The 22,071-nt window shown below is 41.2% G+C and overlaps 1 long non-coding RNA gene across 1 annotated transcript in view; it reads left to right on the top strand.

Moving 5' to 3' along the window:
- Positions 1 to 19,599, top strand: part of LOC126983975 (uncharacterized) — a 94,588-nt gene extending 74,989 nt beyond the window's left edge. The window contains exon 4 of the long non-coding RNA XR_007736310.1: positions 18,484 to 19,599. This is a non-coding gene — a long non-coding RNA (uncharacterized LOC126983975). The remainder of the gene's footprint in view (positions 1 to 18,483) is intronic.
- Positions 19,600 to 22,071: the final 2,472 nt, after the last annotated feature.

Here is a 22,071-nt window from a genome sequence, read left to right as displayed (position 1 = left end):
GATGTCTCTAAGTGAGGGCTGTGAAGCGGGCGGGAGGGAAGAAGCGCGTAACCCACCTCGCCACCTCCCGGCCTCGTGTAATAAAGCAAATTCAGTCTTATTAGTGATAGTTGTGTCTCTGTCTCCGTGCGTGCTTGTAGGAGGAGGAGCCTTGGTGCTGTATTCATTGTTATTGTTGATGGCCTTACTATGATTTGTGTTGCTGTTATTGATGTTGTTGCTGTCGTTCTTGTTTCTGTTGTCTTAGTTCTGTTTTTGTTTATTTGGTGTTTGGTTTCGTTAATTTTTTTACTGTTTGTTTTGCTGTTTTTTTGCTGTTCCTCTTGTTTTGTGTTGTTGTTATTGTTATTGGAGAGAGAGAGAGTTGTTTTTTTGATGTTTTTTTTGTTAATTTTATTTTTGTTTCTGTTTTTTATTTGTTTGTTATTGTTGTTTGTGGGAGAAAAAGGCTGAGAGAGAGAGAGAGAGAGAGAGCGTAGCGAATGGCGTCATTGTTATTTTTGTGAGTGAGATTATTATCCAGCTTGAGAACCAGAGTGGCGTAGGTGTTGCTTTTGTGTGTCAGGTGTTGGCGCTAATGGTGGAGGAGGAGAAGGAGGAGGAGGAGGAGGAGGAGGAGGGAAATATAACAAGAACAATGAATAAATGAGATGTGAGTAGGTGGACAGCCAGCAGTGAGTAGGAGAATGAATGAAAAAATAAGCAAAATGAGAAAGAAGAGAAGAAAAATAAAATATATATAATAAGAGAATACGAAAAAATGAACGAATAAAAGACGAAAAGGAAAAGGTTAGCGTAATAAAAATGAAAAAAAAAGGAATTAGAGAGAACAGGAGAAAAAGGAGGAGGAGAAAGAAGAATAGGAACGAGAGAGGAAAAATAAAAATGGTAATCAGAAAATACGAAGAAGTAGAGAAATAAGAGACAAAAGAAAGAGGGTAATGATTATAAAAAGTAAATCAAAGAACAGAGGATAAAAGAAGGAAGAGGAGGAGGAGGAGGAGGAGGAGGAATAAGACAAAGAAACAACGAAAAACAAAACTAGAAGAATACGAATAAAAAGAGATAGAAGGAAGGTAAACAAGATAAAAAAAGTAAACAAAGAAGAGAGCGTAGGAGGAAGAGGAGGAATAGGAGGAGGAGTGGGAGGAGAAGGCGGAGGAGGAAGACAAAGCGAACCAAGATGAAAGCGATATTGGTAATGGTTCTGTGGATGTGGTGGTGGTGGTGGTGGTGGTGGTGGTGATGATGTTGGTTGTGGTGGAGGTGGAGGTGGTGGTAATGAGGTGTTGCGAGTGTGATGGCATAGTTGTGTTGTTTGCTGGTGTTGTTGTTGGTGGTGAAGTTGGTGATGATGATAAAGATAATGATAGAAAGCATGAACAATGACAAACTGGTATTGGTGTCAGATAGAAAAGTGGTGATGATGATGTTGATGATGGTGATTGTAATGGTGATATAAGCAATGATAATGATGATAGTGAAGATGATAGTGAAGGTGATGGTGGAGATAGTGAACAATGATTTCTGGTCTGATTGCCTGGTGGTTTTGGCCGGACTCCAAAACCTCGTGTACCAACTCCACTAAATCTTGGAATACAGTGAAAGGGGTGAAGATGAGGAAGAGGAGGAGGAGGAGGAGGAGGAGGAAGACGAGGACGAGGACGAGGACGATGAGTAGAAGGGGGAGAAGGAGGATGAGAAAGAGAAGGAGAAGGAAAAGGAGGAGGAGGAGGAAGAGGAAAAGCAGGAAAAGCGGTCAAGAGGTCAGGTCAGGCTAGGTCAAGATTGGTCAGGTTAGGTCAGATTACTCACTTGTGTATTCACTTCTTCCTGGCTTTTTATTTCTTTTCCGTGTGACTATTTGTATATGTTGCTTAGTAAAGAGTTGTGTGTGTGTGTGTGTGTATGTGTGTGTGTGTGTGTGTGTGTGTCCGTCCGTCCTCCTTTTGCCTAAATGTGTTTGCTCTGTGTACTGTTTGTTTTTCTCTCGTGTGCCTGTTTGTCTGTCTGTTTGTTTTTCTTTCTTATCTGGTGGTCCAATTATCTCTTAGTCTCCGTCTCTCCCTTGTGTGTATTTACATTTTGATCTGACCACAAAGACACTTGGGTGAGAGCTACAAATGGACTCCTACTGTTTAATGGAAGATGAAATGTTAGCGTATGGAATGAAAATAGGTTAATAGGAGGCAAGGAAATGGAGAAATAGTGTAAATGGTAGACAAGAGTGAGTATGAGAAGAGGGAAATGGGCGCGTACTGGAGGAATATGATGTAAGGAGTGTGTATAGAGTGAATATGACTGATAATGAAGAGGGAAGTGATGGGTGGGAGATTATGGGGGATAGAGAAATGTATTAGAGAGAGAGGGAGATGGAGAGAGAATGGGCAAGGGTGAATGGTAGAGAATTAGTGAAGGATGGTGGTGAGAGCGCCTAAGATTAATGGAGGAGGCGTGTTGGTGGCAGACTCCCCGGCGTGATTTAGAATTAATTACCGGGCGTGTTGGATGGGTGAGAAAATGACTTTGTGATGAGCGTACAGCGGCTAAGGAGAGTGGCGATGAAGAGTGCAGTGGGAACTACGCTCAAACGCCAGTATGAAACAGTGAACATGAAGGCGATTATTATTGAGATCATGAAAGGATATACATAGTGAACTACTAAAATCGAAAACGAAAAAAAATATAAAACTGATGTAAATTGTAAATAGACAAATAAAATCAAGAAAGAGAGATTTTTTTTTTAATGTAAATAGTGACCTCCTAACATCGAAAGAAGAAGGAATAATTTAGTAATAAAGGTGATCTATAAATAAAAAGAGGAAATTGTAAACAAAATTGTCAAAGACCCAAAACACAAAGGGGATTAGAACTGAAACATAAGAAGTAATAAAAGCAAACTGATAAAATTGATAAACTAGGAAGAATATAGTAGTCTAGTTGATCTTTAAATAAAAATACACAAATTGAAAACATAATATTTATAGAAGGAAAACAGGAAGGTGATTTGTACTGAAACATAAAAATAAAATATAATGAATAGACGAAAGGAAAACGAAAGCTAACAGAAAGAAAAAAGGAGAAACAATTATAAAAGTGATCAGTAACGAACCAACAAATCATAAAGTCAAGGAAAACGGGAGAGAAATATAAATGGTTGCAGAGAAAACGTACACCTCATAAATATAAGGACATTTTTTAATAGGAATACCATGACAATTCTGCCCCTAAATCTGTTTTTTTGGGGGCATTATAATTTAGAATAACATTTATATATATTTTAGAAGAACTTATTAATTTATTTTAGAGGAACATTTAATTTTGGTTATAATTATGTCGCCTCCCTTTACCACAAAAAAAAAATATAAAGGTGTAAGAATTTTGTAACCTCCTCTCCCCATACTCCCCTTCTCCACCTCTCACCCCCTTTTCACCCCTCTCTTTGTTCTCCCCCTCTCTTTTCCTTCTCTCCGACCTTTCCCTCCCTCTCCCATCTTCCTCCATTACCCCCCCTTCCCCCTTTCATCCCTCTACCTCTATTTCCTCCTCCCCTTCTCCCACTCCTCTCTCTCTCTCCCTTCTCCCTCCACCCCTACTCACAGGTTAGAATAAATTAAGGTGTGTGTGATATTTTTAGTTCCTTCTTCTGCATTTACTGAGCCGGGAGTCAACGTTTAGTATGCAGGAGAGGGGCGGGCGCGGCGACCCCCATCCATCACGAGAGAGAGAGAGAGAGAGAGAGAGAGAGAGAGATACAACAGTGCCAAAAATAACAATAACTAACTAATAACAACAACAACAAGTCTCGCACAGGAATCAGACAATTGAATGTAGGAGGGAACGAGAGCGGATCGGCATCGTGCTAATTCAGGCGTAGCGGATCCGTGCACTTCATTAGCGCTGAAAGGAACAAAAATAAAAGAAAGAAAATAAAAGCGAGCCAACGAAACCATGAAAGGCGGTCCGAGGAGAGTGGCTTTTGTTGTCTGTGAGAGAGAGAGAGAGAGAGAGAGAGAGAGAGAGAGAGAGAGAGAGAGAGGGAAAGGTGTTACTCTCTCTATAACTCCTCCTCCTCCTCCTCCTCCTCCTTATCATCTTTCTTTTCAATGAGTCGAAGTAATTGTCAACAACCGCGTCGTCACCATGGCAACCTCTCCGCTAGTAGTGAAGAAGTCCATGTGAAAGAGTGGAGATGATTTGCTGCCTCCTCCACTTCCTCCTCCTCTTCCTCTTCCTCTCTTTCCTCCTCCTCATCATCATCATAATTTTTCTTTCCTCCTCCTCCTACTCGTGCTCTTCTTCATTATCTGTGTCTTTCTTTTTATTCTTTATTCTTCCGGTTTTTTTTTTTGCTTCTTTGTCATACATGTCAACGTTCTCGGCCTCCTCCTCCTCCTCCTCCTCCTCCTCCTCCTCGTCTTTCTCCTCCATTTCCGCCTCTCCTCCTCCTCCTCGTTCACTCCTCCACCTCCTTCACCACACCCACGAAATGAAGAAAAGTGACGGAAGAAGCAGAGGAAACTTAAGTCTAGTTAGTGCAATCTATCTTATTTTGTGAAGTTTTCTGGCACCCTTTCCTTTTTGTGGGGGAGGGAGGGGGCATGATGGACTTTTCTGTTACGTCTTTTCACCCCTAACCCTTTTTTTATCCCTTTAAATGTCATCAGTACTACTACAACAACAACTATCACCGCAAAAAAGGATTACCATATCCATTTCTTGCTGCACATGACTTCCCTCGCCTCTCCTGCTCCTCCTATATGCTGTTCAACTTCCTAATGCAAGAGTTAACCAGCATCTTCATTCTTTCGTCTCGTTCACTGGTAAACTCTTGTCCAGCTCATCCTTGTCTTATCCAGTTTCCTAATGCAAAAGTTAACCAGCATCTTCATTCTTTCGTCTCGTTCACTGGTAAACTCTGGTCCAGCTCATCCTTGTTTTATCCAGTTTCCTAATGCAAAAGATAACCAGTATCTTCATTCTTTCGTCTCGTTCACTGGTAAACTCTAGTCCAGCTCATCCCTTTCCTATCCAACTTCATAATGCAAGAGTTAACCAGCATCTTCATTCTTTCGTCTCGTTCACTGGTAAACTCTAGTCCAGCTCATCCTTATTTTATCCCACTTCCTAATGCAAGAGTTAACCAGCATTGTCATACTGCCATACCATTCACTGGTAAACTATGGATCAAGCTTAGTATTTCAACTGTATTTCCTCCTTCCTACGACTTGAATGCTCACAGGAGGGGAGTATCAAGACACCTCTTTAGACTATTTTTATTTCGCTTTTTCTTACAAACGTATTTTCAATGGACTGTTTTTGGGGGGCTTCTTTTATGTTTTGTCGTAACCTAGTTTGCATACTTTGCTCTAAAAAAGAAACTATTAACGTTCTTCTTATATATCTTTTCTTATATTTAAGCTTCATAGTATGTATTTTTTTTATCATTCATTTCAACAATTTGTAATCATTGTTATATACACTGTCAGAATCATATTACATGTTTATATTCAACGTTCTTAAGCTTTTTGTTTGATTTTTTTCCCTTGTGCATTATTTTTTCTTTACACATGGTAGTTTGTGTCATAATTCAAAGTGTTAAGAAAAAAAAAGTTATAATCGGCTCATCATCACGTCACTTTCTGTTGCTTCACGGAGCGGGTTGAGTCTGGCAACACTGCTAGACAAAGAAATACGTGTCCGGTACTGAGCGAACATTTGAGGGGTGAAGGAAACACTGAGCAATATATTAAACTCGTCCACACTATTTTTCCATTTTTTTTCGCACTGTCCTCCTCCTCCTCCTCCTCCCCGTCTTCCTTTATTTTTTACTTTCTCTTCCTAATTTTCCTGCATATTCTTATTCTGCTATTTTTTTCCCTCTTTTTCTCGTTCTTCATCTCTTCCACTTCCTCCTCGTCTTCTCCTCCTCCTCCTCCCCGTCCTCTTTTTTTTTTTTACTTTCTCTTCCAACTCCTGTTCATAATTTTCCGGCATATTCTTATTCTTTTTCTTCTGTTCTCTTGTTCTCGTTCTTCATCTCTTCCTCTTCCTCCTCCTCGTCTTCTCCTCCTCCTCCTCCCACTCCTCTTTTTTCTTCCTCTTCCTACTGCTCTTCATAATTTTCCGGCATATTCTTATTCTTTTTCTTTTGTTTTCTTGTTCTCTTTCTTCATATCTTCCTCTTCCTCCTCCTCCTCTTCTCCTCCTTCTCCTCCTCCCACTCCTCTTTTTTTCTTCCTCTTCCTACTCCTGCGTTTAATTCTTCTGTGTCTTCTCATTCTTCCACTTCTCGTCCTCTTGTTTTTAATCTTGTTCTCCTCCTCCTCCTCCTCTTCTTCTTCTTCTTCTTCTTCTTCCTCCCCCTCCTCCTCCTCCTCCTCCACCTAATCCATCTTCTCATGTCTCCTTAGTCATTCCTCCTCCTCCTCCTCTTTTTCACTCTTGCCGCTAACTCATCTTCGTCATCGTCACACGTCTTCATTCGTTTTGTGCAACTTTCATATCCTGGCTCCTCCTCCTCCTCCTCCTCCTCCTCCTCCTCCTCTTCCTCCTCTTCCTCTTCCACGCGTGTCACTTGGGAGCGTGTACAGAACGAGTTAGTCATCCTCCGCCCCCCCCCCTCTCTCTCTCTCTCTCTCTCTCTCTCTCTCTCTCTCACCCCCTCTCTCTCTCTCTCTCTCTCTCTCTCTCTCTCTCTCTCTCTCTCTCTCTCTCTCTCTCTCCGATAGCAGTGGCGGTGGAATTTGTTTTTAAAAGTTTGTCTCGTAAAAAAAGAGAAAGAGGGAGAGCTAGTGCAACGTAACGTAAATATAAATAAAACACAAAATATCAAACCAAAATTCATCCTCACCTCACGTAACAGTAATCTATGTAGGTGTGTTAATTAGTCTAGACTCGTCAGTTAGTTCAGGTGAGGTGCGCCCAGGTAGCAAACAGGTGGGAAAGGCGGACAGGTAAACAGCTCTCTGGGAACACCTTAGCAGAGGATAGTGGACAGCAGACAATGCTTATCTGTCTGTCTTGCTGTTGGAGAGAGAGAGAGAGAGAGAGAGAGAGATTGATGACAGAGAGAGGCGACAGAGAAAGACAGGCCGAGTTGAGAAGGTCGAGAAAGAAAGCGGTAAAGATATAAATAAAGAGAGAAACAGCGAGAGTAAGACAGACAGAGACACAGAAATAGAGTTGAGACAGAGAGAAAGAAAGAAAAAAGATAATTAGAAATAAATAAATGTAGAAATAAAGACATGGAGAAAGGAATAGAGAAATAAATAAAGAAAGAAAAATATAAAGAAAGAGAGAAAGATAAGAAAAAGAATGGAGAAAGACTTATGAATATGCGTCGTGTGTGTGTGTGTGTGTGTGTGTGTGTGTGTGTGTGTGTGTGTGTGTGTGTGTGTGTGTATTGTTGTGTTTTGCGTGCTAGTGTGTGAGTTTGCATGTGTGTGTATTTCTTTTTTCGTGTGTGTGTGTGTGTGTGTGTGTGTGTGTGTGTGTGTGTGTATTGTTGTGATTTGCGTGCTAGAGTGTGTGTTTGCATGTATGTCTGTGTATGTTTTATGTGAGTGTGTGTGTGTTTTGTGTGTGTCCGTGCCAGGGGCTTCATAAAATTTTGCTATAACCTCTTTCATATCTTTTTTTCTTACTTCAACAACTATTCTTTTTCGTATGAGAAAGATGGAAGCAAAAAATAAAAGGGCCTTCACCGACTTGGCATGTATAAGAAAACACAAATTTGGCCATTGAGATTGAATTTTACCCTTTGATCTCCTTTCCTCCTAACCTTCTTTCTCTCCTTCCTCTCTCCCCTCCATCTCCTCCGCTGCTTCTCTCCTACCGTCCTACCCCTCCTCTCTCCTCCTCTCCTTCTCCTCCTTCCCCTTCCTCCCCTCTTTTCTTACTCCATTTCTACTTTCTCTCCTTTCCCTCCATCCACTCCTTTTCTTGTAACTTTCTTCTCTCCTCTCTTCCTTCCCTTCTAACTTCCCTTCATTCCTGCATTTCTTCCTTCCCTTCTCTCCTACTTCCTTCCTTCCCTCCCTTCCCTTCCTTCCCTTCTAAACTCTTCCTCTTCTTTCCCTCTTCCATCCTTCCCTCTTACCATCCTCTCCCTCCTTCCTCTTCTCCATGTCTCCTTTCTCTCCTTCCCTCTTCCCCTCCTTCCTTCCCTTCTACCCTCCCTCCTCCTCCCCTCCTCCGCCCACCCTCAGCCCGTTGGTTCTTGCGTCGATATACAAGTTCGGGTTTGCAGATTCATGAGCTCGTAAAAAAGGGCCGAAATTGTTCTCGTGCCGAAGTGGAGAAATAAGGCCAAGTGAATTCGGCTTTGCGTGACCTTTCGGCTCTGAAGGGGAGGAGGGGGAGAGAAGGGAAGGGAGGGAAGGAAAGGACAAATAGGAATGAGGAAAGGAAGGAAGGAGGGAGGGATGTGAGAAAGAAAGGAAGGAAGGAAGGAAGAATGGAATGTATGAAGGTAGAAAGAAAGGAGGAAAGTAAAGAAGGAAGGAAGGAAAATAGGTATGAATTAATTAATGAAAGAATAAATGAATGTATGAAGAGAGGAAGTAAGGAAGGACAGAAGGAAGGAAGGGAGGAAAAATTACAGGAAGTAAAAATGAAAAAAATATGAAAATGGGAAAACAATATACATGAAAAGGAGGAAATACAGACGGATAAGAACACAAAGGAAAGTATGAAAGGAAAAAAAAAAGGTAGTGTGAATGAATGAAAAACAATGAAAAAAATGGAGAAATGCAGCGAGAAAGTAAAGAAGGGAAGTAGTGGCAGAGATAGAAAATGCAATGAAAATAAATAGAGATAGAAATAGAAAGATAGAAAGAAAAAGGAAAGATAGAGATAGAAAATACAATGAAAATAAACAGAGATAGAAACAGAAAGATAAAAAGAAAAAAAAATATAGAAAATACAATGAAAATAAATGAGATTGAAAATTACAGAATGAGATGAGCTGTGTTAATGAAATAAGAAAACAAATAAAGATAAACAACTAAAACAGAAGGAAGGAATGAAGGAAAAGAGATGATGATGACAAAGGACAATGAGGAAAGAGAATAAATAAAAAAAAAGACATTCGTGCTACAATGCAAATACAGAATATAATAATCATAGCTAATTGCCAAACAGTCGCTAAATGTTTGCGTTTTGCATAGTATTAAACGCAATATTTATGCTAATGGATATTCATGCTTGCTGCCACTTTTGTATACGAATATCAACGAACGTACTGGCATACTTTTTTTTTTATAATGTATTAGTGTAAAGTGAGTTACCAATCGTATAGAAATGATCATGGTGTGCGCGTTTGTGCGTTTGTTTGTGTTTTGGGTGGGTGGGGGAATGTGTGTGTGTGTGTGTGTGTGTGTGTGTGTGTGTGTTTCTCTTTATGTGTCTGTGTATCTGTGTCTGTTTGTGTGTGTTCAGTGCCTGTGTCTGTATCTTATGTGAGAAAGGGGAGAGGGGGGAGTTATGTGTGTGTGTGTGTGTGTGTGTGTGTGTGTGTGTGTGTGTGTGTGTGTGTTCGGAATGAAATAAGCATACATAATCCTGGTTCCATTGTGTGGCCTCTGATTTAAGTGATTCATTCCGCAACCCACATCATCTTGGGCCAAAAAAATGATGCAAACTTTGGGGTGAAATTCCTTATTCTGCAGAGATCCCCGTCGCTTGGATGCGTGCCAGCTTCCCTTCCCTTCCCTTACATTCCCCTTACTTTCTTTCCCTTCCCTTCATTTCCCTTCCCTTTCTTTCCCTTCCCTTCCCACTCCTTCCCTTTCCTTCCCTTTGCATCCATTCCCTTTCTTTCCCTTTCCTTCATTTCCCTTCCCTTTCTTTCCCTTCCCATTCCTTCCCTTTCTTTCCCTTTCCATCCATTCCCTTTCTTTTCCTTTCCTTCTCATACCTTCCCTTTCCTTCTCCTCTCTAGCCTTCCTTTCCTTTTTTTCCTCTTCCCTTTCTTTCTTTTCTTTTCTCTTCCCTCTCCTTTCCCTCTCTTTCCTTTTCTTTCCCTACCATCCCTTCTCCTCCCTTCCCTTCCCTTTACTTCACTTCCTTTCCTTCCCTTCTTTCCCTATCTTTCTCCTCCTTCTCATAAACCCCCTTCCTGTTTCTTTCCTTCCTCTCCCATCCCTTCCCTTCCCTTCCCTTCCTCTCCCTCCCCTCCCCTCCTCCTCTTCTCCTTCCCTTCCCTTCCCGTCACACGCTTGGTCACTCTCGGCAAATATTCATGTTAAAACGAAAATTTATACCGTATAAATGTCACGGGAAATTAACACGAAATCAATATCTGCCGGAGTTTCAGTTTTTTTTCCTTTACCTTTTTTTTTATTCGTTTACTCCTGAGGCTGAAACCGAACGAGAGGAAAGTGTGAGGTGGGGAAGGGGGGAGAGAGAGAGGGAGGGAGAGAGGAGGGGATAGAGAGGGGGAGAGGAAACACAGCATCCATCTTCAGCATCTCATCCATCACGAACAATACTCAATCTCGTCAACACTTTACTTAATCAAGACCGGAGATATTTGTGTCATCCTCCACCTCCTTCCGGTCTCCCTCAATCCTTTCTGTCTTCCTCCCTTCTCCTCTTCCACCTCCTTCTTTCATTCCTGCCTGTTCCCTTCTTTTGTCTTTCTCCCTTCCTCCTCTTCCCTCCCCTTCTTTCATTCCTGCCTATTCCCTTCACTGACTGCACCTAACTCTCCCTATCTCTTTCCCATCCCTCCTTTATTTCTCCTATTCCTCCCTTCTTTCCCATCTCTACCATCTTCCTTTTACCTTCCTCACCCTCTCTTTCTCCTTACCTCAAATTGTCTCCCCTCTCCTTTCCTTCCTTCCTGGTTATTCTCTCTCCACTGCCTTCTCCTAACCTCCCATTTCCTTCTTTAACCTCTCTGAAATCGTCCTCTTCCTCATCTTTTCTTCCTATCTTTTCCATCTCTACTGTATTCCCCTTAGCTAACCTTTCCTTTCTTTCTTTCTTTCTTTATCCTTACCTCAAATCATTTCCCTCTCTGTCTTTCCTTCCTGCCCATTCCCTCTCTCCCATCTTCCCCTCATCTTCCCTCACTTCCTCCCTTCTCTTATCCTTGTCACCCTTCACCGTCTTTCCTTTCTGTCTATTCCTTCTCTACCGCCCTATCTTATCTTCCCTTCTTCCTTCCCTTCCTCACTCTTCCTCCTCACGTATACTATCATCTCACCTTTTCCTTTACCTGCCTCTGTTCTTACTCCTTTTTTCACATCTACTCCATATCTCCTGTTTTTCTTTTCTCTCTTTCTCTCCACCATGAATCCTTCCCCTCACTTTTTCCTCCCATCCATTCTACACCTTTTCCCCTCTTCTCTTGTCCTCCTACTGCCTCTCCTATGTAAAGCTTCTCCCTTTCCTTACCTTTAATTTTTATTCACTCGCCTCCATCTCCCTCCTTCTCTCCAGTACAAACCCTCAGCCTCTCCCCTCGACTCCGGTTACCATGGTTACGCAGCCTCGCTCCCACACGTTCCATAAATAATTGTAAATGAGAGGCAAGGAAGCGTCGAGAGTGATGGGGCGGCTGACCTCTCCCCTCTTCTCCCTTTTTCTACTCCCCTTTCACTCCCTTCTCCCTCCCTCCCCTGTTCCCTTCACTTCCTTCTTCCTACCCTTCTCCCTTTCCCTTTCCTCTCCCTACCTTCTCTTCTCTCTCGGGACAGTGCCACGCCCTCCTCCTCCTCCTCCTACTCCTCCTCCTCCTTCTCCTCCTCCTCCTCCTCCTACTACTACTACTACTACTACTAGCCCGTCTCCTCCTCCTCCTCCTCTTTCGATCAAGGTTATCGGTAAGTTTCGCCTTTCCCTTCCCTTCATCATCCTCTCATCAACTCCTCTTCCTCCTCCTCTTCCTCCTTCCACACTTCCTCCTCTTTCTCCTCCTCCTCCCATTTTTTCCTGGTTACTTTCCTCCTTCTCCTTCTCCTCTTCCATCTCCTCCTCCCCTTTCTTCTTTTTCATTAACAGCCTCTTCTTATCCTCCTCCTCCTCCTCTTCCTCCTCTTCCCTCTATTCTCGTAATATTATATTTTTCTGTCCTCCTCCTCCTCCTCCTCCTTCTCCTTCTCCTTCTCCTTCTTTTGCTCCTCCTCCTTCTCCTTCTCCTTCGTTTCCTCAAGTGTCATAAAATTCTTCATATCTTCTCAACAGGTATTTGTCACTGAAACTCTCATTGAGGAGGGAGGGGGAGGGACGAAGGTAGACAGGGAGAGGAAGTGGAGAGGGAGGATATTGCTATGTGTTTTGTTTTTGTTTAATCATCTTTCTATATTCTCTTTTTCATCATCTTCGCTATTCTTTTCATTCTCCTTCTCTTCCTCCTCCTCTTCGTCGTCATCATCATCATCCTTTTCCTCATCTTTCATTGTTGCTATCATCTTTGCTATCTTCCTTCTTCATCTTCCATCCCTTATCTTCCCTCCTTACTTCTCCTCCTCCTTCTCCTCCATTTCCCTATCATCAGCATCATCTTCATGTTTTATTGTTACCATCATCTTTCCTATCCTCCTCTTTCAGCTTCTCTCTCTTATCTTCCCTTCCTCCTCCTCCTCCTCCTCCTCTTCCTCCTTCATCACCTCGCCATGCTCCCTCCATCCTCATTTATCTTCCTCCTCACGTCGCATCCCTTCTCCCCTCCTTCCTCTTCTTCGTCACGTCTCCTCTTCCTCTTCCTCTTCCTCCTCCTGCAGCGTTTCAAGATCTTTGAGATAGTGTTCCTTTGAAAGTATAATAGTAGTAGTAGTAGTAGTAGTAGTAGTAGTAGTGGTAGTGGTAGTAGAAGTGGCAGTAGTAGAATTTTTGTTGCCTTGTCTTTCTGTCTATCTTTCTGTCTTTGTGTCTGTCTGTTCTCTTGCCTCATCTTCATTACCATCATCACAAGCATCACCACCATCACCACCATCATCACTATCACCATCCCCTGTTTCCTTCGTCCGTCAGCGCCTTCACCAACACCACAAGACCCGTTGTATACAGGTATGAAGTGAAAATCCTGTCCTCTTCTTGTACGTACCCAACCGGAATGTAACCACCACCACCACCACCACCAGTGTCAGCCATATCACCACTAATACAAAATCACCTCAAGTCACTCCAACACCCCACAGTCACGTAGCGAACAAAGTATGATATGAAGAAACACACACACACACACACACACACACACACACACACACACACACACACACACGCACACACACACACTCTCTCACTCACTTACTCACCAGTCCTATCACCAGCCCTTCCCCGATCCACCAATCCCATCATCAACCCTTTCACTATACACCAGTCCCATCACCATCCCTTCCCCTATCCACCAGTCCCATCACCAGTCCTTCCCCTATCCACCAGTCCCATCAGCAGCCCTTCCCCTATCCACCAGTCCCATCACCAGTCCTTCCCCTATCCACCAGTCCCATCACCATCCCTTCCCCTATCCACCAGTCCCATCACAAACCCTTCTCTCTCTCTCTCTCTCTCTCTCTCTCTCTCTCTCTCTCTTATTGCGTGTGTCGAATTGTGACTTGTGGCAATGTTATTTTTTATTTTATTTCTAACCTTTTATTATTTTATTTCTTTCCTTACATTTTTATTTTTTCTCTATTTTGTTTTCACGTATTGGTTGTGCATTTATTATTTTTTGGTGCCTCTGTTTTATATATTTTGTTCTTCCTTCGTCACATTTACCGTAACCTATATTTGTGAATAGAAAGGACGATGTCAATTTTGTTATCGTGTCCATCCACAGATACCATTTCTCTCAGTTTTTACTTCATACACTGTTAACTAACTCACCTTTATTCGTTCTTCTTGCATGTCTTAATCACCTAATTCATCCTATTTATTCTTATCACATGTCTAAATCATCTAACTCATCCTTATTCATTCCCATTACATGTCTAAATCATCTAACTCATCCTGATTCATTCTCATTACATGTCTAAATCGTATTACTCATCATGATTCGTTGTTATTACGTGTCTAAATCATCTAACTCATCCTGATTCATTCTCATTACATGTCTAAATCGTATTACTCATCATGATTCGTTGTTATTACGTGTCTAAATCATCTAACTCATCCTATTTATTCTTATCACATGTCTAAATCATCTAACTCATCCTGATTCATTCTCATTACATGTCTAAATCATCTAACTCATCCTTAATCATTCTCATTACATGTCTAAATCATCTAACTCATCCTTAATCATTCTCATTACATGTCTAAATCATCTAACTCATCCTTAATCATTCTCATTACATGTCTAAATCATCTAACTCATCCTTAATCATTCTCATTACATGTCTAAATCATCTAACTCATCCTGATTCATTCTCATTACATGTCTAAATCATCTAACTCATTCTTATTTCTTCTTATTACGTGTCTAAATCGTCTCAGAGTACCACCCTTGACCCATGCAGCCACTCCGAGACCCTTCCAAAATCACTCCGAACTTACATATGCATATCATTATTTTTCCCCGTCATTTTTATGTTTACTTTTTACAGTCATGATTTTTTTCCGTATTGATGCCTTCGTCTTCTAATTTTTTCATGTTTTTTTTTTTCTTGTTCGACTTTTATATGCATTTTTCTTCCCTAACTTCTACGTATTTCCTATTAAGTATTGTACGACTCGTGCTCTATGATAGAACAATTCGTTACCTTTCTTTGGATTCTTATGTATTTTCTCATATTGTTTCGAAGTAATTTCATTTAGGAACCTATTTAAAAACAAATCTTTTAACATGTAAGCCTCATGATTTAATTAACCTGAGTGCATATCCTGGAGCTTATCTTATTTTTATTTGTCTAACATTTCCGTGACACAAGACTTAATTAACCTGAGCACTTCCTGGTTTTCGCCTGTCATGATATTATACAACCTTTCATATATACATTACCTTCGCTTATTAGGCCCTCGCAGTGTATATATGTGTAGGCTTCTTTCCCATGATCGATTTTCCTTCATTGTACGTCATCCTTGTTAATGTTGTCTATGGATTATGACCTGATGCCTCGCTATGCCATTTTTGCAACCTTCTTCTCACTCTAGTTGTATATCATATCTTGTTATTTTTGCCTTTGTGTTGTCTATGGAATGTTGGCTATGGATTATATAACTCTATGATTTGTTTTTTTTAAACCTTCTTCGCTTGACTTTACTTGCCGAGCGTTTTACTTGTCTATCTTTCTTGCTATTTTTTTTCCTTCTGTGTCATTACTCTTTGCCTCATTACTACCGTGGATAACTTCTGTTCCTCACATGCCGTATAATTTAACGTAATATAATTGTCTTTTTTTAATTAGAATTCACTCTTTGTCCATGTCTATTATTCTCATTCTCCTAGCTCCATTCTAGTATAATTGTTTTTGGTAATTTTTCCATCATAATTGTTACTATTCTGCATTATTTTCTTTGGTATAGTCTCTGCATTCAGTTTTGTTGTTTTGTGTATCTATTTCCTTTCTTTTTCTCTCGCTATGCCTGTAAATTCTCTTAGTCATTTTAGCTTCATTTCCTAATTTTTGTCACTGGATTCTAATTAAGGCCTTCGATTATCCGTCCACTCTTTACACGTTACACCATTTATCTTTCATCCATTCATTATCCTTCTTTCGTGTTCCTTCATTACGCCTGTCACTCCTTATTACCCTTACACCATTCCCCTCTTTAGTCCTCTCCTTCCCCGTCACTCTCCTTTTCTCTTCCCTCTTGTCGCTGTCATTTCCCCTTCCCGACTCCCTCCCCCTCCCTCTCGCCCTCCCACTTTTCCTCCTCTCCGCTACCTGTCACTTCGCTTTCTTCTCCCCTCGTCCCAGCCGCTCCCCTCCTCTGCTCCCCTCAAGTGGCGTGTGAACCCTCAATATGGTTATGAGTTGGGCCTATGTACCTTCTCCCCTCTCCCGTACCTTTTCCCTGGGCCTTACTGCTTCCCTCTTGAGATTGTTTTCTTAGATATGGTCACAATCTTACCTCTTATTCCCCCTCTTTTCCTATGCCTTTCTTTTTTTTCCTTTGTTTCTCTGTTTTTTTTCTCTCTGGTATGTGTGTTAGAATATTATTGCGTATTCTTATATTTTCTTCTTTACTTCCTCTGTTTTTCTTTTCCATTCATGTATTAGTTTATCATGTATTTCCTCTCTTTTTCTCTCTTCTCCCTTCTCTCCTCTTCTCCATTTTCTTCACTCCTGCCATTCTTCTACCCCTTTTAAGTTTTTTTCATTTCGTTGTTGGTAGCTCCATCATAATACCTCCTTCCATTCTTCTACTTCTACTCTCTTTTCTCCCTTTTTTCCATTCCTTTCTTTTCCTTATCCCCGTTCCTCCCTTCATTCCTCTATTTTTCCCTTCCCACATAAATATATTCCTCCTGTTTCTTTTGTTTTCTTCCTACTTTATTTTTTTCCTTTTGTTTGTCTTTATTGTGCTCCTCCTCTCTCTTTATCCTCCTTTCTCTTTATTATCTCTGTTCCTTCCTCGATTCCTCTATTTTTGACCTTCCTACATAATTATATTTCTCCTGTTCCTTCCTTCTAACTTCATTTCTCTTTTTCATCTTTGTTTTTCTCGTATTACTCCTTCCCTTCGCATGTTACTCCCCTTTGCTACCCCCATCTTCATCAATCATTGTTTTATTCCCCTCCTTTGTCTCACCTTCCCCTCCTTCATCTCCTTCCTCCGCCTCCTTCGGCTTAAGACAGACGGTGATGTATTCGCCTTATAAATCATAGTTGTGCGTGTGAGTCTGCGTGAGAGAGAGAGAGAGAGAGAGAGAGAGAGAGACGGCGATAGGACTTTCCTGTTTATGTTTATCTTATATATTTACATAACTATCAGATAAAATATATGAGCTCACTATAATATACTACTTCTACTACTACTACTACTACTACTACTACCGCCAATAATAAAAATACCACGTTTCTTTTTTCTTTGTGTATGCTCAAAACACCAAAGAAAGAAAACGAAAACAAAACAAAAAAGTAAAACACTACCAACACAAATAATCAAAAGGGTGAAGCAAAGACTCTCGAAAACATTACGTCACCAAAAAGTCCCAGTCGACAAACACACACACACACACACACACACACACACACACACACACACACACACACACACACACACACACACACACACACACACACACACACACACACACACACACACACACACACACACACACACACACATTGTTTTGTCTCTTAAATCCGAAAGAAGCCAATGTTATTAAATACTTCAGCGTCGATAAACTTCCACCGATGAAGAGAAAACCTTCCATAAAACCTTACGTCGGAGAACTTCCCAATCACCACACACACACACACACACACACACACACACACACACACACACACACACACACACACACACACACACACACACACACACACACAGAAAATTGTCTTGTCTCATAAAGTAGAAAGAGGCGATTGCTATTAGGTTCTTCAGCGTCTTCGATAGAGCACAAACTTCCTGGAAAATGGTGTATCACAAAAGTTTCCATTTAACATAGACACCCACGCGCACAGATACTTTCATTGCCACTGATATTTGAAAGAGGCGATTGTTATTAAATACTTCAGCGTCTTAAATGGACCACAAACTTCCTGAATATCCTCACGTCACAAAACTTTCCAATCGACACAATGACACACACAGATAAATAGTCTTGTCTCGGAAACTGCTATGGTGGGGATGTAATTAAATACTTCAACGTTTCTATCCTGCCGGTCTTTATCCAGGCGCTTGATCAAGGAATTCGCTCGGCGCTCAAAGGCAACGTTATATCAATGTTCAGATTTTTACCTTGCTGAAACGGAGTAATGATTTTCGCCGATACTCGCCCGGGGGATTACCATGAAAGTGTTGTTACTTATTTTTCAATCAGTTGGTTCTTTTTTTTTTTTTAATTATAGCTTCTTTTTACTCCGAGCGGTTGTAGTTTGTTCTAATAAGCCTTTTATTGTCATTATTGTTTTTATTATTATTGTTATTATTATTATTATTATTATTATTATTATTATTATTATTATTATTATTATTATTATTATTATTATTATTATTATTATTATTAACTATTATTATTATTAACTATTATTACTATCATTACATTATTATCGGTATTAGTATTTATATTATTACATTATTATTATTATTATCATCATCATCATCATAACTGTATTATTTTTAAAGTTTCAATATTATTTTCATTATTTCGAGGCGGACACCTCACTGTTGATTGTTTTTGCTGTCTTTTTCTTATAACTTCATATTCCTTTTATAACTAAATTATTTTCTGTGTATCATTTTATCAATATCTATCTATATCTGTATATATCACTATCAATCTCAATCAGTTTATTTACCTATCTATCTAGTAATTAATTTAAAGATATATCCATTTATATATTTCTTCTCTTCTTCACGCAGGTATTTACGTGATGGGGTGTGCGGTGAGGACCCATAATCGGATTCCCTCCCCTGCCTGTACAAGGTCAGTGCGTCTGTTGTTTCGCCCAAACTGAACCCGTCAAATGCGAGACTTTACTCGCAAAGTTCAGCGTGCGGGCGAGGTGTCCTGAAAGACTCTGTTTTGAGTCCCGCTCGCCGCAACTAAATGACAATTTTCAGTCATCGTTTGGGGGCGTCGCCTCATCCATCTTACTACGCCAACCCCGGGGGTCTCTCCGAGTCTCCATGTAAGACCCATTCCCATCCTACGTAGCTCAGAAAGGATCCATCGACTTGCTCTAACCACAAACTTTGTGGTCGTCCCTTTGCCCTCTTCTACATGGGATTGTCTCTCACAGAAACAGCTCGGTAAGCAGGGTCGGCTTCTGGGCAGCGTGCCTCATGCACGTCAAACCGTAGTTGGCATTCCCGGACTATGGAAGTAATCGGCCTCGAATCAGTCTCACGGAGTAATCGCCGATTTGACACAAGTCATCCCAGGGATATACCATGATTCCACGTAAGAACTTATTGCCAAAGGTATCAAGTTGTCTCTTCAAGTCATGATTCAGTGTCCATGTCACAATTTGTCACATTGTCGTAGAGTAAGACAATGGTTACAAGCTCCAGATCGTTGTCAGTCGGCATAGGTATAAGCAACGCAATAACATATACTCGTGCTGTGCGAGTCCATAACACCGAAGGCCAATCCGCCGTATGACTTCTTGGTGAGACCCACCGTTGTTCTGAACTTGGCTGCCAAGGTATGTGAGATTTTCGAAGATTTGAATGTCCTCGCCACATGCATGGACAGACTACTGGATCATCTAGCAAGCCTCCAAACACCTGTACCTTGCTCCTGGCCAAGGAAACCTGGAGCTCCAAGGGCTTCCCCTCTTCCTACAGTGCTTCGAGAGCCATCACCAGAGCCACCAGCGACTTGGCAAGGATTACTTCATCGTCGGCAAAAACAAGGTCAGTGACAGGTATTATCACCATAAACTCCATACATGCTTTCTTGCATACGTTTCAAGATACCCTAAACTTAAAACCTAACCAAAAAGCAAACGGGTATCACATGTATTCACTCTTTTTATATTTTTAATATAACTTGTTACATGATAGGTATATTAATAGTTAAAGTTTTTATATTCGCTTTATTTTCTTAACAAAAAACTTACCTCCTCAAAAATTTATGGAACTTGCATCTATTGTTCTTTTATTTATTCATATATTTTTCTATTCAACATCTTTCCACTGCTTTCCCTCCTCCCTCCCTCTATCCCTCCCTCCCTCCCTCCCTCCCTCCCTTCTTCTTTCTCCCTCCCCCTCACTCATTCTCTTCCTTCCTTCTCCCAACCTCCCTTCACCCTACCCCCCTCTCTCCCTCCCATCTGTCCACCCTCAAGACCACCTGAATGGAATACCTGGGCAATATGTGAGGCTGTGTTTGTTCACCTGAGGGACGAAGGTGCGTGGGAGGGAGGGAGGGAGGGAGGAAGTGAGGGAGAGGAAGAGGAGAGAGGGGGAGGAGGAGGAGGACGTGTGGAGAAGCAGCAGGAGAAGGATGAAGTGGAAGAACGGAGGAGGCGTGGGGGGAGGGGGGAGGGAGAGCCATTATTCCAAGTCCGGTGTAGTCACTCTAGTGTATGATATTGGTTATTGATTAGTTTGTGTGTGTGTGTGTGTGTGTGTGTGTGTGTGTGTGTGTGTGTGTGTGTGTGCTAATTATTTTTCCATCGGTGGCATTAACCCTAAACGCTTCACTTTTATTTCTCTTCTTTCCAAACTCCCATCATCCCTTTCTCTCTCTCTCTCTCTCTCTCTCTCTCTCTCTCTCTCTCTCTCTCTCTCTCTCTCTCTCTCTCTCTCTCTCTCTCTCTCTCTCTCTCTCTCTCTCTCTCTCTCCCCTAATTGCTATCATTTATTTGAGTCGTTCTTTTTATGGCTAAGTCGGTTTTACGTTCTCATTAATTTCACTTTTTTTCTCATTTGAGGTAATTTTGTTTTCCTTCGTGAGTAGGTTTATTTCTTTATTGATTTGGATCTTCACAAAATCACTATTATTTCTTTTACAACAAGATCTCTTTATCTATACATCTATTTACTTATCTATCTTATCTATGTATCTAACTAACAATATATATCTTCTCTATCTATACCTTTTTCTATCCATCTGTCTATCTGTATATATCTGTTTACCTGTATGTTTACCTGTATGTTCATCTGTTTCTGTTTCTGTATTCATGTTTGTAGCTCGTGGCCTAAGAGAGCCCTGAAGTCCCAAGGGCCTCTCCTCCTCGTGCAGTGCCTTCGCCAGAACCTTCAGCGACGCCGCGAGGATTCCTGAACCACGGCAAAAACAAGGTTAGCGGGCCGACTATTGCCAGCTGATGCTTCTTACAACGCTGTCTATTTATATACATCTTTCTATCTCTGTGTCTATCTATCTTTTTTTATCCATCTAGCTTGGTATCTCGTTTTGCTTCTGTATCTATTTATATGCACCTACCTATTTCTCATTTGTAATCTAACATTCTTTTCTATCTGTCTTTATCTTAACTTCTTCTACTTCTTTTGTGGCCTTGGTTAAATGGTCGAGGATGTGGGTGGGAAGTAACCAGGGAGGAGGAGGAAGAAGAGGAGGAGGAGGAAGAAGAGGAAGAAATAAAATTAGGTGTGGAAAATGAGATGAGCGGAGGAGGAAGATCTCGATGATTGCAGAAAAGGAAGAGACAAAAAAATAAATTAAAAAAGCTTGAACTCAAAAATAGAAGAGAGGAATCGAACACCACATTAATATAGGAAAGATAACTCATAACGGAAATCCACGTAATTAATATGAAGCACAAGATATTAAACGAATCACTCAGGAGAAGGAAAACAGAGGAAATACGAAAAAAAGAGAGGAAAAAGGGAGAAGAAAACCCAGCCAATTCATCGCCGTAATTGCACGAGTGAGAATTATATTGAAAAGGAGGAGGAGGAGGAGGAGGAGGAGGAAATACGGGAGCTAGTTATGGTGGTAATATTGAGGAGGAAAAGAAAAGGAAAAAGGTAAGAGAAGGAGGAAGAAATAAATAGGAAGAAAGAGGAGAAGGAGGAAGAGGAGGAGAATGAGAGGATAAAAAAGATGGAGAATAACGAAAAGAAGAAGCAGGAGGAGGATAAGAAGGAAGAGGAGAAGGAGTAAAAAGGAAAAGGAGGAGGAGAAGGAGGGCAAAAAGAATGCGGATGAGAAAGAGGTTGTTGGTGAAGGAGGAGGAGGAAGGGGAAGAGGAGGAGGAGGAGGAGGAGGAGAAGAATGCAAGGGAAAAGGAGAAAAAGTAAAGGAAAAGGAGGAGGAAGAAAGCAAAAGGAGTAAAATGAGAAAAAAGTTGTTTGTGAAGGAGGAGGTGGAGGAGGAGGAAGAAGAAGAGGAGGAGGAGGAGGCAGTGGTGGTAGTAGGTCACTCCTAGTCGTGAGTGATGGGATAGGCGCCTTCCTTCCTGTCTCTCTCTCTCTCTCTCTCTCTCTCTCTCTCTCTCTCTCTCTCTCTCTCTCTCTCTCTCTCTCTCTCTCTCTCTC

Source organism: Eriocheir sinensis, chromosome 55 (assembly GCF_024679095.1).
Source record: "Eriocheir sinensis breed Jianghai 21 chromosome 55, ASM2467909v1, whole genome shotgun sequence".
Taxonomy (NCBI): domain Eukaryota; kingdom Metazoa; phylum Arthropoda; class Malacostraca; order Decapoda; family Varunidae; genus Eriocheir; species Eriocheir sinensis.
The sequence above is the reverse complement of the archived record's forward strand: the minus strand, read 5'-3'. Positions and strand labels throughout refer to the sequence as shown.